Source organism: Rhinolophus hipposideros, assembly GCF_964194185.1.
Source record: "Rhinolophus hipposideros genome assembly, chromosome: 10".
NCBI lineage: Eukaryota > Metazoa > Chordata > Mammalia > Chiroptera > Rhinolophidae > Rhinolophus > Rhinolophus hipposideros.
The window spans coordinates 23,959,540-23,974,158 of record NC_138056.1 but is presented as its reverse complement, the minus strand read 5'-3'; the positions used below and the strand labels follow the sequence as shown (position 1 = coordinate 23,974,158).

General features: G+C 33.4%; 1 protein-coding gene across 1 annotated transcript in view; it reads right to left on the bottom strand.

Annotated features, from left to right (window-relative positions):
* The window catches only part of CCDC73 (coiled-coil domain containing 73), a 114,774-nt gene extending 105,425 nt beyond the window's left edge, over positions 1 to 9,349 (bottom strand). Inside the window, exon 1 of the mRNA XM_081062903.1 lies at positions 9,263 to 9,349. The gene's annotated coding sequence lies outside the window, so the exon portion shown is untranslated. The remainder of the gene's footprint in view (positions 1 to 9,262) is intronic.
* Between the last annotated feature and the right edge of the window lie 5,270 nt (positions 9,350 to 14,619).

The following is a 14,619-nucleotide window of genomic DNA, read 5'->3' as shown; positions in this document are numbered from 1 at the left end:
TAACTATATGGTGAGGATGGACCATACATTAAGGGGGAAGAGTTACGGCAAAAGATGAAAGAAAAGCTAAATCCTCATCTGCCATTATGGAAAGTCATTAGAGAATGTCTAACTGGAAAATAAAAAAATAGCAATGATAAGCATATCATTTAAAGACATGTAAGTAAATGTCTAAAGAATCAGCTAAGATAGTTTAAAGTAGTTGTTCTAGAGAAGAGGAAATGGCAGGGGAGATTACTGTTTTTCTGAACAAACCTTGTAAAACAATTTTTAATTTTTCACACTATGTGCACACATAACTTTGGTAAAAATACTAAACTCAAAAAAATAGAATTCAAAAAGACATGCATTTTTACATAAGCATCATGGTTAAAACTATAGGGAGGGGGTGGTAGATGAGGGTAAATGGGATCAAATACACGGTGATGGAAGGAAAACTGACTGGGTGGTGAACACACAATGTAATATAGAGATAATATATTACAGAATTGTACACCTGAAACCTATGCAATTTTACTAACCACTGTCACCCCAATAAATTTTAATTAAAAAAAACTATACCAATATAAATACCATCAGAAAAATATATTGAAAGGAAATATATCAAATTATTAACTGTAGTTGTCTTTCAGTGATCAAAAGTATAAGTAATGTTTTTCCCTTTATTCTCCTTTTCTATAAAGAGTATATATAAGTTCTCTGTAAGGGAGGAAAACACTTTTTTGTGTATGTTTTAAATTGGTACAGAATTACTTCAATTGCAAACCCTTAGAGAAATATGAATCAGCTTAATTGCAAGCAGTATCATGAAAGAGAACAGATTAGAATATATCAGCAATCTGCACATGTAGTAAGCTGTGAAGATTATTATATGTAAATGCATGAATATATACTGGATCACGATGTGATATGTCTTTCCTACTGTGGGTCACAGTGCAAAAAATGTTTTTACAATGCTATCCCAAGACAGCTTGATAAAGTGAGAAATGCACCAGTTTAGAAGTTTTGTGGTAAATATAGACTTTTATTATGTGATCTGAAAAAGACGTATCCATTTTTGCAGATTCCTATAACAGAATCCAAAACAGATGTGGATTCAAATTCTGTCTCCTCTTACTAACTGTGTGATTTCTCTGGGTTTCAGTTTCCTCATCTGTATAACGAGGACAATGACACTTATTTTACAGGATGTGAGGACTAAATAAGGTAATGTATTCAAGTCCTGGCTCATCGTAGGGGTTCAACAGCCAGAAATCAGGATGCTTATATACAAAACATGCCTTTTGTTCATTTAAAAAAGACATGTAATATTTAATTTGAGGCTTCACCCTTATTTCACTCTTAACAAAATCAAAATACTCTTACATTTCAATATTGCTTTTATCATAAGAATCTCGGAAAAATGCATATGCCTTCCTGTTTTGAATTATAACTTGAATAAACTCAAACGATGATTCTATACAGGAAAGCAGTCATTTAAAAAATGCTGATTGTATCTTTATTTTTAAGATCTGACTTCAAAGTGTTACTAAAAATCTCTTGTAAGGCCGGCCGGTGGCTCAGGCAGTTGGAGCTCCGTGCTCCTAACTCTAAAGGCTGCCGGTTCAATTCCCACATGGGCCAGTGGGCTCTCAACCACAAGGTTGCCAGTTCAATTCCTTGAGTCCCGCAATGGATGGTGGGCTCTGCCCCCTGCAACTAAGATTGAACACAGCACCTGAGCTCAGCTGCCTCCCAGATGGCTCAGTTGGTTAGAGCGTGTCCTCTCAACCACCAGGTTGCCGGTTCAACTCTGGCAAGGCATGGCGGGCTGTACTCCCTGCAACTAGCATCGGCAACTGGACCTGGAGTTGAGCTGCGCCCTCCACAACTAAGATTGAAAGGACAACAACTTGACTTGGAAAAAAGGCCTGGAAGAACACACTGTTCCCCAATAAAAAGCCCTGTTCCCCTTCCCCAATAAAAATCTTAAAAAAAAAAAAAAAGTGAAAAAAAACAAACATTGGGGATGGGCAACCCACCTATGGGGGAAAAAAATCTTTTGTAAATAGTTCATTTATTTATAGTAATTTATAAAAATAAATTTATTATTTATAATACGAATACTTATAACAAGTATACTTACAATAGTTGTATTTATAATTATCTGTATTGTTTATAGTATTTCATTATAAAATATGTATTTGAAAATATATTTATTATAAAGTGCTTAAAGTATTATAAATATAAGGCTCAAAGCATTACCTCAGCATCCACCATATTAATGATTCTATATTTTACAGTACTGCTCTTTTCTTTACAAAAGCTTTTTAAAAGCACATAATAAAAAATCTATACTTTACCACAGTTAAAAGTTATAAAGGCTTTTAAATCTTTGAAAGTATTTATTAAAAATAACATCTTAAATACTCTACGGTGGAAAGTAAGTTAGTCTATAATCCTGATAGGGGTCAGAGTAATAACACAAAATGGACAAATTACACTGTCATTCTACTTAAATTATTTAAGTTATTTAATTTGACCTGTAGATAGTCTCTTGTCTTCTCATCATGCCTGACTTTTAAGTGGGAGGTCTTCATTCATGATGATCTTTTAATAGAAGCAAAGCTTTCTCCATTTAACCCATGCTGTTATCAATCATGTACAGGGATAAATGAGCCTGGAAGATTTTGCCAGTATCACAAATGACACTGTGACCTGAGGCCAACATCTTTATTTGCTTCTCCAGTGATTCACTTCAGCAGATATTAACCAATTTTATAATCCATGAAAGGCAAAATTAAAGGACACCATCCATAAAACAGAATAATTCCTATCAGCAACAAAGTGATGTGTGTATTATCTTATAAATTATATGGCCATACAGTGTGGTAATGTAATGAAGTAAAGATGGTAATAATCGAATGCCTAGGGCAAACGCTAATATGCATTTAATCACACAGCATGAAGCCATTTGTCACTACAGTTGAATGCATGTGTACATAAAATACATGAGTCACGTCCTTTTTGTTATACTATAACAGCATCAATTTCACACTATCATTTCACATAATAAGGACTGGTGAGCTTTGACATTAGCTAAAACATTTAAAGAGTATAAACAAAATCATCAACAATACCTTTACAAATACAAAACACAATTTGATTTTTCAGTAACTAAAACATTGTTCCCCAAAAAAATCTTTGTTAAAGAGCCATAACTTCCAAGTTTCCTTTTTTTCTTCTTAAATAGTCATAAGTTGGTATCATCATATTGCCTTTATTCCTAGGAATACTCTTATGACTTCAAATGAATGCTAAATCAGTCTTATAAGCTTATCTCCTTCATAAGTAATTAAAAATATAGTTAGATGTAAAATATGGATGACATTTGTCACAAAAAGTGAACCCTTGTGTGAAAACTTAATTATACAGAAACTAGTGTATATGTATATTGAAAAAGATTGAGAAAAAAATTACCGAAACATGACTTACTGTATCTTATATGAGCAATGGTTGTGTTAGCCATTATATTCTAAGTTCCTTGATTACTAGCCAACTCTCACTCATTTGTATATCCTCACACTGCCTGATACACTAATTTACAAAAGTCAGACACTCAATATTTGTTGCACTGCTTGTTGCATTGAATCGAATAGATCACTATGGTAGTATCCTTTGGAAAAGTGAAGAGTAGGATACTTGGAGACCATGAGTCAAATAGGGTAATATGTGCAATCAGAATGTTTCCTATAACTGTGATAGATAAACTTTAAGAAAGTTATCACAATGCTAGAAAAGACCTAGAGAAAAACAATCGTAATGAAGGAAAATGGAAAGGTGCCCCCATGGGAATTTTTTAAATTAGACTTCTTTTATAGACAATAAAGAACAAGAGCGACATAATTCAATAAACCTCTCAGTTCAAGAAACTGCAGGTGAGGGGTGGCTGGTTAGCTCAGTTGGTTAGAGCATGATGCCGGTAGCACCAAGGTTGCCGGTTCAATCCCCACATGAGCCATGGTGACCTGTGCCCTCCTTAAAAAAAAAAAAAAGAAAGAAAGAAAGAAACTGCAGGTGATACAAATTTGAGTCAATGGCCTTTATCTTCGAGGTCTGGGAAGGCAGATAAAGTATTTATTCAATTAAGCATAACACCAGACATAATAACACTAAGCATGATATAAAAAACATGGTAGATAAAAAATGGTGCTTTAAGTGTTCAAAGTACACTTCAAAGAGTTCAAAGCACACAGTGCCTAAACCCCATTTACTTTCCCTATGAAATAAAGATGCTAAACTCAGTTTAAATTTTTATTTGATTATTAATTTGTAAATAGCCTCATGAATTAGATAGTCATAAGTACATTATCAAATTGGAGTAAATGGTATTGGCGCTACTTGTAGCAGTATAATTCTGATTTAAATAACCTATACAGAATAGATTTAAGGATATTGAAGAATTCAACAAATACCTCACAGAAAAGGATTTTGAGACAGACTTGAGCAAGGGGAAATTGAATTTGGCAGAAGGATAACATGGCAGTTCTTACTGACACAAAATGATTTGGAAAGCAGAAGGTCATTGAGGAGCAATTTTCACAAAATGAGATATGAAGTGAGATATAAGGTACTAGTTTAAGGTTATAAGTAATGAAGGTAAGGTAGGGGATAGGAGAGAAACACTTTACATCTTATAGAAAGAAACCAGTAAAGCTCAAGTGATTAAACATGAAAAGAGGAGATAACTGAAGAAGTGAGGTCTGGGAGTTGGGTAGAGGAGAAATACGTTGATGAATGATTGAGGTTCCAGAAAGGAACAGAATATAATAAAAATCAAGTGTAAACCTGATCTTGTTAACTAAATTTCAACGTATCAGAACTAAGGGGAGTCTTAAAGTCTGAAAACATTAATGTAAATAAAGAAAGCAAAGAAAAAATATTTCATTCATTCATTGAACAAACATTTGTTGAGATGTTCCATATTCTAAATGTAATGATTTTTTAAAAAATACAGAAAATCTTGTCTTCAAGGAACTCTGGTAGAGAGATACAGACATATAAAGATAATTATAATACAATGCAGTCATGTGCATCGTAGAGATCCCTAGGAGAAAAAAGGGGCTTCTAATCGAGCAAGAGAAAATCAAGGACGACTTGGGAAGGTCAGAAACTACCTAGAGAAAGTGACTTCTGGACTAAGACTTAAAAATCATAAAAGTTAAAAGGTTAGCAAACTAAAAAATTAGGTAAGGGTATTTTAGAGTACATAAACTGCATAAGCAAAGGCACAGATGGAAGAAACATGATTTTAAATGAGGAACTAAAAACAGTTCGAAATTAGAATTCTAACATAAGGCTGGGAAAAGATGAAATGACGCTTGAGAAGCGAGGCAGGTGTTGGGGGTCTTTTATGCCATGTTAAGGAGCTTGAACTAATTAACCTTCGTGCATTCTGCTCTCAAATACAGAATGCCTTCCTCTGTCTTCTCTGTTTACACATATTTAAAAATCAAATCAAATTCCATCTCCTCCATGAAGCTTTTCTTGTGAATCCAGCTCACACCAATTTTTACCTTTTCTGAATTGTACTTATTGTCTGTGTCATATGATAATTATGTATATTGCTCCATTCTCTTATTGTGTATTACACATATCTGTGCACTTTTTTTGTCAATTTATAATGCTTCTATAATGTTAATTTTTCATTAACTGTTTTTCATGCTTGTAGAAAGTTTATTAAGGTGCAGTGAGAAACATTCTTTGGAAACACTTGATAAATATTTTATTAAGTTACCATAAATTATGTAAAATTATTAAAACACTTAGTTTCTTTATTTATATATAAGAGTTTATTTGAGCCAAAACTGATGACAATTGCCAGGAGGTAAGATCTCAAATGCTCTGGAGAAATGACAGTTTTTCCAGTTTTTTTTTTATGTATTTCAAGGTTACATGAAGGTGGGAGAAAGCAAAAAAGGGACTGGATTATAGATAGTTAGTACTTAGTTTCTTGAAAGAAACTATTTTATACTACTATGAGTAAAATATTCTCTATTCACAGTAAAACCTTTCCCAAATTTCAACTTGTTTTAATAAAAGAAGTAGAAATTTCATCTACAAATTTTAAAATTTAGAAATAATTAAATTCTAAAAATGAATGGTCTGAAACGTGAAGGAAATGAGAGAATTGGGAATTCTCTCCTCAAGGATCATTATGGAACCAAACATGAAATAAATAGTTATGAAATAAACTACTAAAGATACTATAAATTTAATCTAAAGCAACACAACAGAGATCTTTGAAAGCACTAATTTTGGCCACTTTCTAAATAAAATATAGGAAAATCCTTTAAACATTTCTCAAAGCACTTTTAACCTTTAAACTAAACTTCAAATTTTTCCAAATAAGAAACAAAAACAAGTTGCCGAAATGTCTTAATAAGGGCTGATTCTAACACAGCTGAAAATTTATTGCTCATTGAACTTAAACTAAAAATAAAGAGTTTGTACACCTGAAACTAATAAATAAATAAATAAATAAATAAAAAATAAAAATAAATAAAAATAAAAAAAAAATAAAGAGTTTGAGTTTTACATGAAATTAATCAGTACCAGAGAACTTCATAAAGGCTTTTCTTATTAACAGAAAGTTTCCATGGTCATAAGAAAACTAAGAACATTAAATGGCTTCCTGACATTCTCTATCATGTTGATATAACAAACAGAATAAATGAATTATGAAAATTACATGAATAATTTACAATAAAAATTTTCACCTAAAATATGTATATTACAAGAACATTTTTGCCTTAATTATCTACATAATCATTTCCCAAAGTGTATTCTAAAGGGCAACAAGGTCCACAACATACAGGTCTAAAAATAGGTTCCATGGTCAAGTAAGTCTAGAAAATGCTGCACACTAACTCCACATCTTAGAGACTTATAGTACCATCAGCATAGTTAGAAGCTGTTTAACTTTAACCCAAATTCCTCAAGTTTATCTTGATCATGGAACACTTTTTTTTTTTTTTTGGATAATACTAATGCAAACTAATATTCTGGGGAACATGTGTTCCAAAGGAGGTATTTTGGAAATTCTACTCTATAAAATTGTTCTATGTTCTTACTTTGCTAGTGGCCTCATTTATAAAAAATAAATTCCCAATAAGAAACATTCTTCATTCAACTATTACCAGCACTAACGTAAGAATATTATTTTCAACAAAGATATTTACCATTACAGCAATCTTTTCCTTCAACCACAGCCCATACACAAGTTTCCTTCAATGTGTTCCATTAATATGCACTTCAAATAAAAAATAGGACCCAAGGTCTAGTACAGTAAATCTGTAGATTGTGATCCATTCATGGGTCCTGAAATCAGTGTTAACGGTATTGAGCAGAATTTTTTTTTTTTTAATGAAAGGCTAGGCTAGAAAAAAATAAAATAGAAAATGTGAGAGTACATTGCTTAGACCAAGGTAAGTACTGCCTCATGTACATTTTACTTCAGTTGTATATACATAAGTCTATATTGGCCTGCATGTATTTCTCAATGTGGGCTGTAATCAAAAAAGCTTAAGAATGCTATAAGTTCAAAAAAATGTTGGGCTAAAACAGGTTTCGATTTTTAGACCCTTTAATGAATCTCCAAGAGCATTTCTGAACACAGAAACCTTTTTTTATTGAAGCATCTCACAGTGCCTAGTGTGTCCTGGAACACAATTTAAGAAACACTGTGTTTTGGAAACCATGCATGCACCCCCAACTGTTTTGAGGCACATTATATAAAACCAATATTCAATTCTCACCTCTTTCAAAATATCCACAGATTTCTCATCTTAATTGCTGATTCTTCACTATTTGGTTAAACTTACAATAGTTTTAATTTTATTAGCATAAAGTAGTGAGCACTTGTGTTTCCATTCTGGCTCTATCACTTATTGGCTGTGTTGTTATTGGCCTTACATTATTATTTAATAGGGGTACTTATGTCACAAGTTTGGGGATTTGTTTTTTAGGATTAAATGAGATACTGCACCTAAAGGAACTAGTCCACTGCCTGGCATGTAATCAGCGTTCAACATGTGATATATCTATTACTATCATAATACCATTATTACAGCACAGTAGTTACAAAATTCAATCAAAGCTAAAGAAACTAAAAACACTATGCTGCCACCCAGTGGGCACTATGATATAAAAATAACGTTTAAAAAAATCCTATGATACAGGTTCCTGCCTAATACTATGGTATGAAGCAGTATAAAAATTAAAATATTCTCTCGAGTTACATTAGAATACTTTATAAACCATCAGAGTGGGGAATATAATTTTGCAAAATTCAATAACTACTTGAAGCCAACCCTGAAACCAAGGAGGGTTATTATAAACACTCAAATTGGCCAAAAATATGGCGAGAGAAGAAAACTGTGAAGGCCTGCTGAAAAAAATTCCACCCACATAGTATTTGCTGATTTTCAAGTTGGACTGATATTTCAACAAGGGTTTTCCCTTCAAGGTGCAAAACAAACACAGCCATATAGGCATTTATCACAGCTAAGGCAAAAGAGCAAATAATCAAAAGTTAAAGGACTGCATTAATCTAAGTGGAAGATTCTTAGTGGAACCTTCCCATTTTCTTACTAAATGGAGTGGACTGATTACAGGCATACCTCGTGTTACTGAGCCTATTGAGCTTCACTTTACTGCACATTTCACAGACACTGCGGTTTTTTTACAAATTGAAGGTAAGACGCCCCCCACCTGCAAAAAGATAACGGCTCACCAGGCTGCATGGGTGGGAAACCACCCTATCTCCGCGGAATGCCTGTATAAAGGTTCCTAAAAATGCCTTCGGAATTATCAATGATTGTTTCCAAAAGCAAAACTAAGTGGAAGGTTAAAACAATGACATGAATCATTGAAACCTACAATTAAGCATTATCAGAAGGAACCGGAAATCCCATTTCAGTTTGCTTGTGCAAGGCACTTCAGAAGGAATAAAATTAGCATAAGAGCAAAGAAAACTGGAGAATTTTTCCTGGGGGATTTACACCCATCCACAACTGTTCATTGCTCTAGAATTTCTGCATTATACGTCAAACATTCTGCGAAGTAACATCCACCAAATAAAGGCCAGATTCACCAGTCACAGTTCAAAATGTTGCAAACTTTGAGCACAAAAATGTACGTTTGAACATGTACATTATCGCCTTATATTCATAACACAAACGTGAGGTTTCAAATCAAAACCTAGATAACAGACAAAACCTACCTTACTAACCCGCAGCCTCGATAAGATTTTAGGGAAAACCACCAGAAGGCCAAGCAAAGAGAGCGAGTTCAGAGGGTGATGCTCAGTTACCTCAGCCGAGCGGGGCTAGCTCCCCGGGGAGGACTTCCGGTTCACCTTTACCCCCCCAAAGGCGTTTCCGGTTCCGGGCATTACTTCCCTCAGCTGAAGTTGGGTGGAGAATCATGGGCACCTGGGGCAAAATGTGATTGACTGTTTTAAAGATACAGACTCCTGGAAAACTTTCTCTAGATGTTCGATGTTTTTCTTTAAGTAAAACATTTATTGGCTTACATTTCCATGTCTTAAAAAATCTTTGAAAAGATAAAGAAAAATCTGTTACCTGTTGGGAGCAATGGGAACTGTGTGGATGGAGACAAGAGAAAGAGACTTCTCACTGAATACTTTTTTATGTTTGAATCATGTGAAGGTGTTATCCATGAAAAAAAATAAATGTTGGTTATTTTTAAGTGAAATAGTAAAGAGAAAAACTGTAGCTGCAATCATACTGATGATCACACCTATTCCAGCACCTAATATAAAACGCAATATATTTTAGGTCTTCTACATAGTTTTTGCTGTGCTACTGAAAGAAATGGTCACTATACTCAAAATTTTAACCATATTTCAAGTAAAACTCTGGAACTCTGTTTTTTACTCCCCCCTCATCTTTCAGGTCTTTGCCCAAATGTCACCATGTTAGGAAGATCTTCCCTAACTACTATGTAAAATAGTAACACCCACACACATACTCTACTTTCCCCAGATTTTGCTTTGTTCTCCATTGACACAATCACCATCTAATGTGGTATATTTGTTTATTGTCTATATCCTCGAACATAAGCTCCATGAAGGCAGAACAACTCTGATTCACTTTTCCACACCAAATTCTAGCATAATGCCTGGCATTTAAACGCCAAATAAATGAATGGATGGAATATGACCTTTCAATTTGGGATATGTTAACTATAACAGCTATATTATAATAATGACTAATATTTACTGATAATTTTCTTGTGTCAGTCAATGAGATAAGTGTTTTACATACTGGAGGTGGCAAAAAAATGTATACAAGAGAACACTTTGGTCAATGTTGCTCAAGCAGCATTTTGCTGTAATTAGAAGTGTCTGGTCACTGATGGTAACCACTTTGAGCACCTCTTGTAATTGCAGAAGTCAAACATGACTTGTATTCATCTTTTGTTATTGGTATATATTGAGTATTACAATTTTAATACAGTTTTCCTTTCTTAAAATGTATATACTTTTTTTGCCACCCTCTGTATATTTTCTTGTTTTGGTCTCACTACAACCCTATTATTATACACTTTTTGCGCACTAGGCACTAAGGTTCAGTAAGGTGAAAGAGTTGAACTTAATGACCTCTGATTCCTTTCTAATTCTATGCATGCTTCCCAATGTAAAATATAATTTATTCCTAAAAGAGATATTTAAAGTAATTTCTAGAGTTGTTTTTTTTGCCATTTCTACTTTTCTAAAATATTAACTATAGATATTTCTAGTTCAATGAAAAACACCTTGGTTTCAATTGAAGTTCATATTTTAAAGCAAGAATTTTATCATTTAAAAATAATCTCATCATTATGTAAACAAGAACAATAAAATTAAGTATATCCTTTGACTCCATAATCACTCTTTTGAGATAACATTCCAAGAGGAATCATCAAAAGGAGACAGAAGAAAGAATAACAATTTGTACAAAAGTGTTTATAGTAGTGCTATTCATAGTAATGAAAATTTTGAAATAATCATTTCAAAATAGTTGGATATTTGGAAAACTACATAGTATATCAATAAATTCAAACCCTGTTTGAATTTATTAAAAGTAAGTTTACTGTTTCACTGCATAAAAATGTAAGTAATCGCAAATGAAAAAGACAGGACCCAACAGTGGGTACACTGATTAAAACTATAAATACACCTTTGAATTCTGAAAAGGATCAGAGAAAACTTTAACACAATCATTCAAATTCATGGAATTCTGTTTTTAATTGTTAAGGTATTTATTATAATAAAACTTGATAAATTCTAAAGCCTTATTCTTTCAAGTTATCAGTACATAGATTTTCCTTAAAACATAGTTGTAATTTTCTTTTACATACAATGAGAGAATCCATAAAATGACCATTTTGTAGTTCCTCAAAATATTGCAAATCAAAATAAACTTGAGGTACTATTTTATTCCAATTACATAATCACTATTTTTTTGTTGTTGAGTATTAATACTCAATGCCAGTGAAGTATAAGATTAAATTGGTCACTTATATTTCTGGTGCCTTTATAAATGATACAGCCTTTTTGGAAAGCAATATAGTGACACAAGGAAAACTATGAAAATGTCATATATTTTTCTCACTCCTGGTAATTTGTACAAAGGAAATAACATGAGGAAAAATTATGTGTGCTAAGATATTTATCACAGCACTATCTACAATAGAATGAAATTGGAAATGACCTAAATATCAAAATAAAAAAGAATGAGTAAATTACAGTGCACTAAAGTGACATTTTGAAGATCACACACAAAAAATATAGAAAAATTATTGTGAGGGAACAAATTTCTTTTTATTGTAATCATAACATTGTTATTGTATAGAATTTTTATTTGTTATATGATTACCATAATTAATTAATTACCTAATTATCATGTGATTACTTAATGAACTCGTACTGGAAATAATGCTACTTATTCCTCTGTATCTATCATTATCTAATTTATGGTATTAGTCAATTATATGGGGAAGAGGTGAAAGAAAGCATAAAGACTAAAAGAGGGAAATCCTAAAGGAGGGCTTTTCCTCTACCCATCTGACCCCTGCCCAGGATTCTTTATGGAAGGGCCTATAAAACTCAGAGGACTTAAATGAGAACTCATCTTTATCAAGCTACCCTTCCTTCTAAAAGAATAAATGAATGAACTAATCAGAAACAGTCTCAGAGACATAAAGGAAAAACTGAGGGTTGCTAGATGGAAGGGCGGGTGGGAATAAGGGGGAAGGTGAGGGGATTAGAAAGCACAATCAATAACCACAAGATTGCCACAGGGATACAAAAGTCAATTTGGGGAACGTAATCAATAATGTTGTTAAGATTTTGTAGGGTATCCGATGGACACTTGTCCCATTAGGGAGACCACCTCAGGGATGATGTAGATGCCTGATCACTGCACTGTACACCTGAAGCTGAAGCTGAACAATAATGAATGTCAACTACAATTTTATATATGTATATAATATATTTTACTATATATATATAATACATATTATATATAATATAAAATATATATTTACAAGAAGTGGAGTACAGCATTAGGAATAGAGACAGTGGAAATGTAATGGCTGTATGCGATGTCAGAGGGGTAGTAGATGGGGGGAAGAGGGTTGTCACTGTGTGAGGGATATAAATGATAAATGTCTATTACATTGTTTTGTACACCTAAAACTAATTTTTAAAAATTTTAAAAAAGAAGCACTGTAGACATATAAGTTTTGTACCAATAAAAAAATATATATATCTTTCCTTCTTTACCTCACAGACAGAAGCTGAAAGACTTCATTCTGTGAGGCATATTGCCCACCTTTTTTTTTTCCCTCTCTGAACACCACAATTTTGATTCCAGTAGCCAAATAGAAACTGGTCCCAATATCTATGTCAAAATACTTAAAAGAGGGCCGGCCTGGTGGCTCAGGCGGTTAGAGCTCCATGCTCGTAACTCCAGAAGCTGTCGGTTCAATTCCCACATGGGCCAGTGGGCTCTCAACCACAGGGTTGCCTGTTTGGCTCTTTGAGTCCCGCAAGGGATGGTGGGCTGTGCCCCCTGAAACTAGAAACGGCAACTGGACCTGGAGCTGAGCTGCGCCCTCCATAACTAAGACTGAAAGGACAACAACTTGAAGCTGAACGGCACCCTCCACAACTAAGACTGAAGGGACAACGACTTGACTTGGAAAAAGTCCTGGAAGTACACACTGTTCCCTGATAAAGTCCTGTTCCCCTTCCCCAATAAAAATCTTTAAAAAAAATACCTAAAAGATATTTGGATGCAGTGTAATAAGATGGAAATTATGTTTTTATAAAAATGCTCATGTGTATAATGGCCTAAAAGTGATATCCACACAGAGAAAATAATGTTTGGGTAAGCCCTTCAATTTTTAAAATTTTTATTGAAAGTTGTTACATTTTTATATTGAATTCTGTTTAATGGATTGGCTGTTTTGTCTTTGAATAAGTTGCTAACGGAGACATGCCTTATCTAAAAATTAATAAACATATTAAAACTGTTTAGAATTCCATATACTACTTCCTCTTGCCTGGCATATCCTTGTTGTCTCCTTCCCCAGAACCTCACCACAACCTAATGTTCCCTTAGCTTTTGCCCAGGCTCTTCCCTCTACCTCTACTGTCACACTGCCTGACTAAAAACACCTTAAATTCCAACTCACATGTCTCCTCTTTGAAATGTCATCAACCTTCCACTCTTATCTGAGAAGAATTAATCATTCCTCCTTGATACAATCACTGTATTCTACATATCTTTATTGTTGTATTTATCATACCTTGCTGCATTATTTGCATTTTCTTACTCCTAACAGACTGAACTCCTTCAGGACAGGGACTCTGGTCATATTTATTAGGTTTGGTGCAAAAGTAATTGCTGTTTAAAAGGTTAAAAATAATTGCAAAAACTGCAAGTACCTAATACTTTCAAATCCCCAAAGGCTATGTCTGTGTGTGGATGACACACACATAGTAATTAAGAGCAGATGGCTTGATACAAATCCTGACTCTGCAATTCACTGACCTTAAGAAAGTTATTCAATTACTCTGTGCCTCAAAATCCACAGCAGTAAAATAGGGATAATGATTGTACCTACCTCTAAATATAAATGTGATAGATAAGGTACATAAAGTACATAGTGTGATTGAAGGAGAACTGACTCTGGGTGGTGAACACATAATGCAATATACAGATGATGTAAGATAGAATTGTACACTTGAAACCTATGTAGTTTTTTGACCATTGACACCAAAAAAATCTTTAATTTTAAAAAAATGCGTAGTACTGTGTCTGACAAGTAATAAGCATTCAATGTGTGATGACTGTTATTATTGTGACTGTTATTTTTAAGAACTCAATAAGTATTAATTGATTGAACATATTAATGAATGAATGAACTATATGTTAGGTGGTTATCAGAAATCTACATCCAAGCCTAGTGATGGGAAGTTCTGCCTTTTTCTTCAGCACTCTTTTTCCCCTTTAACTCTTGTTAATTGATGTAACTTTACATATACGCAAAGTAAAAGCTTTCCTCACT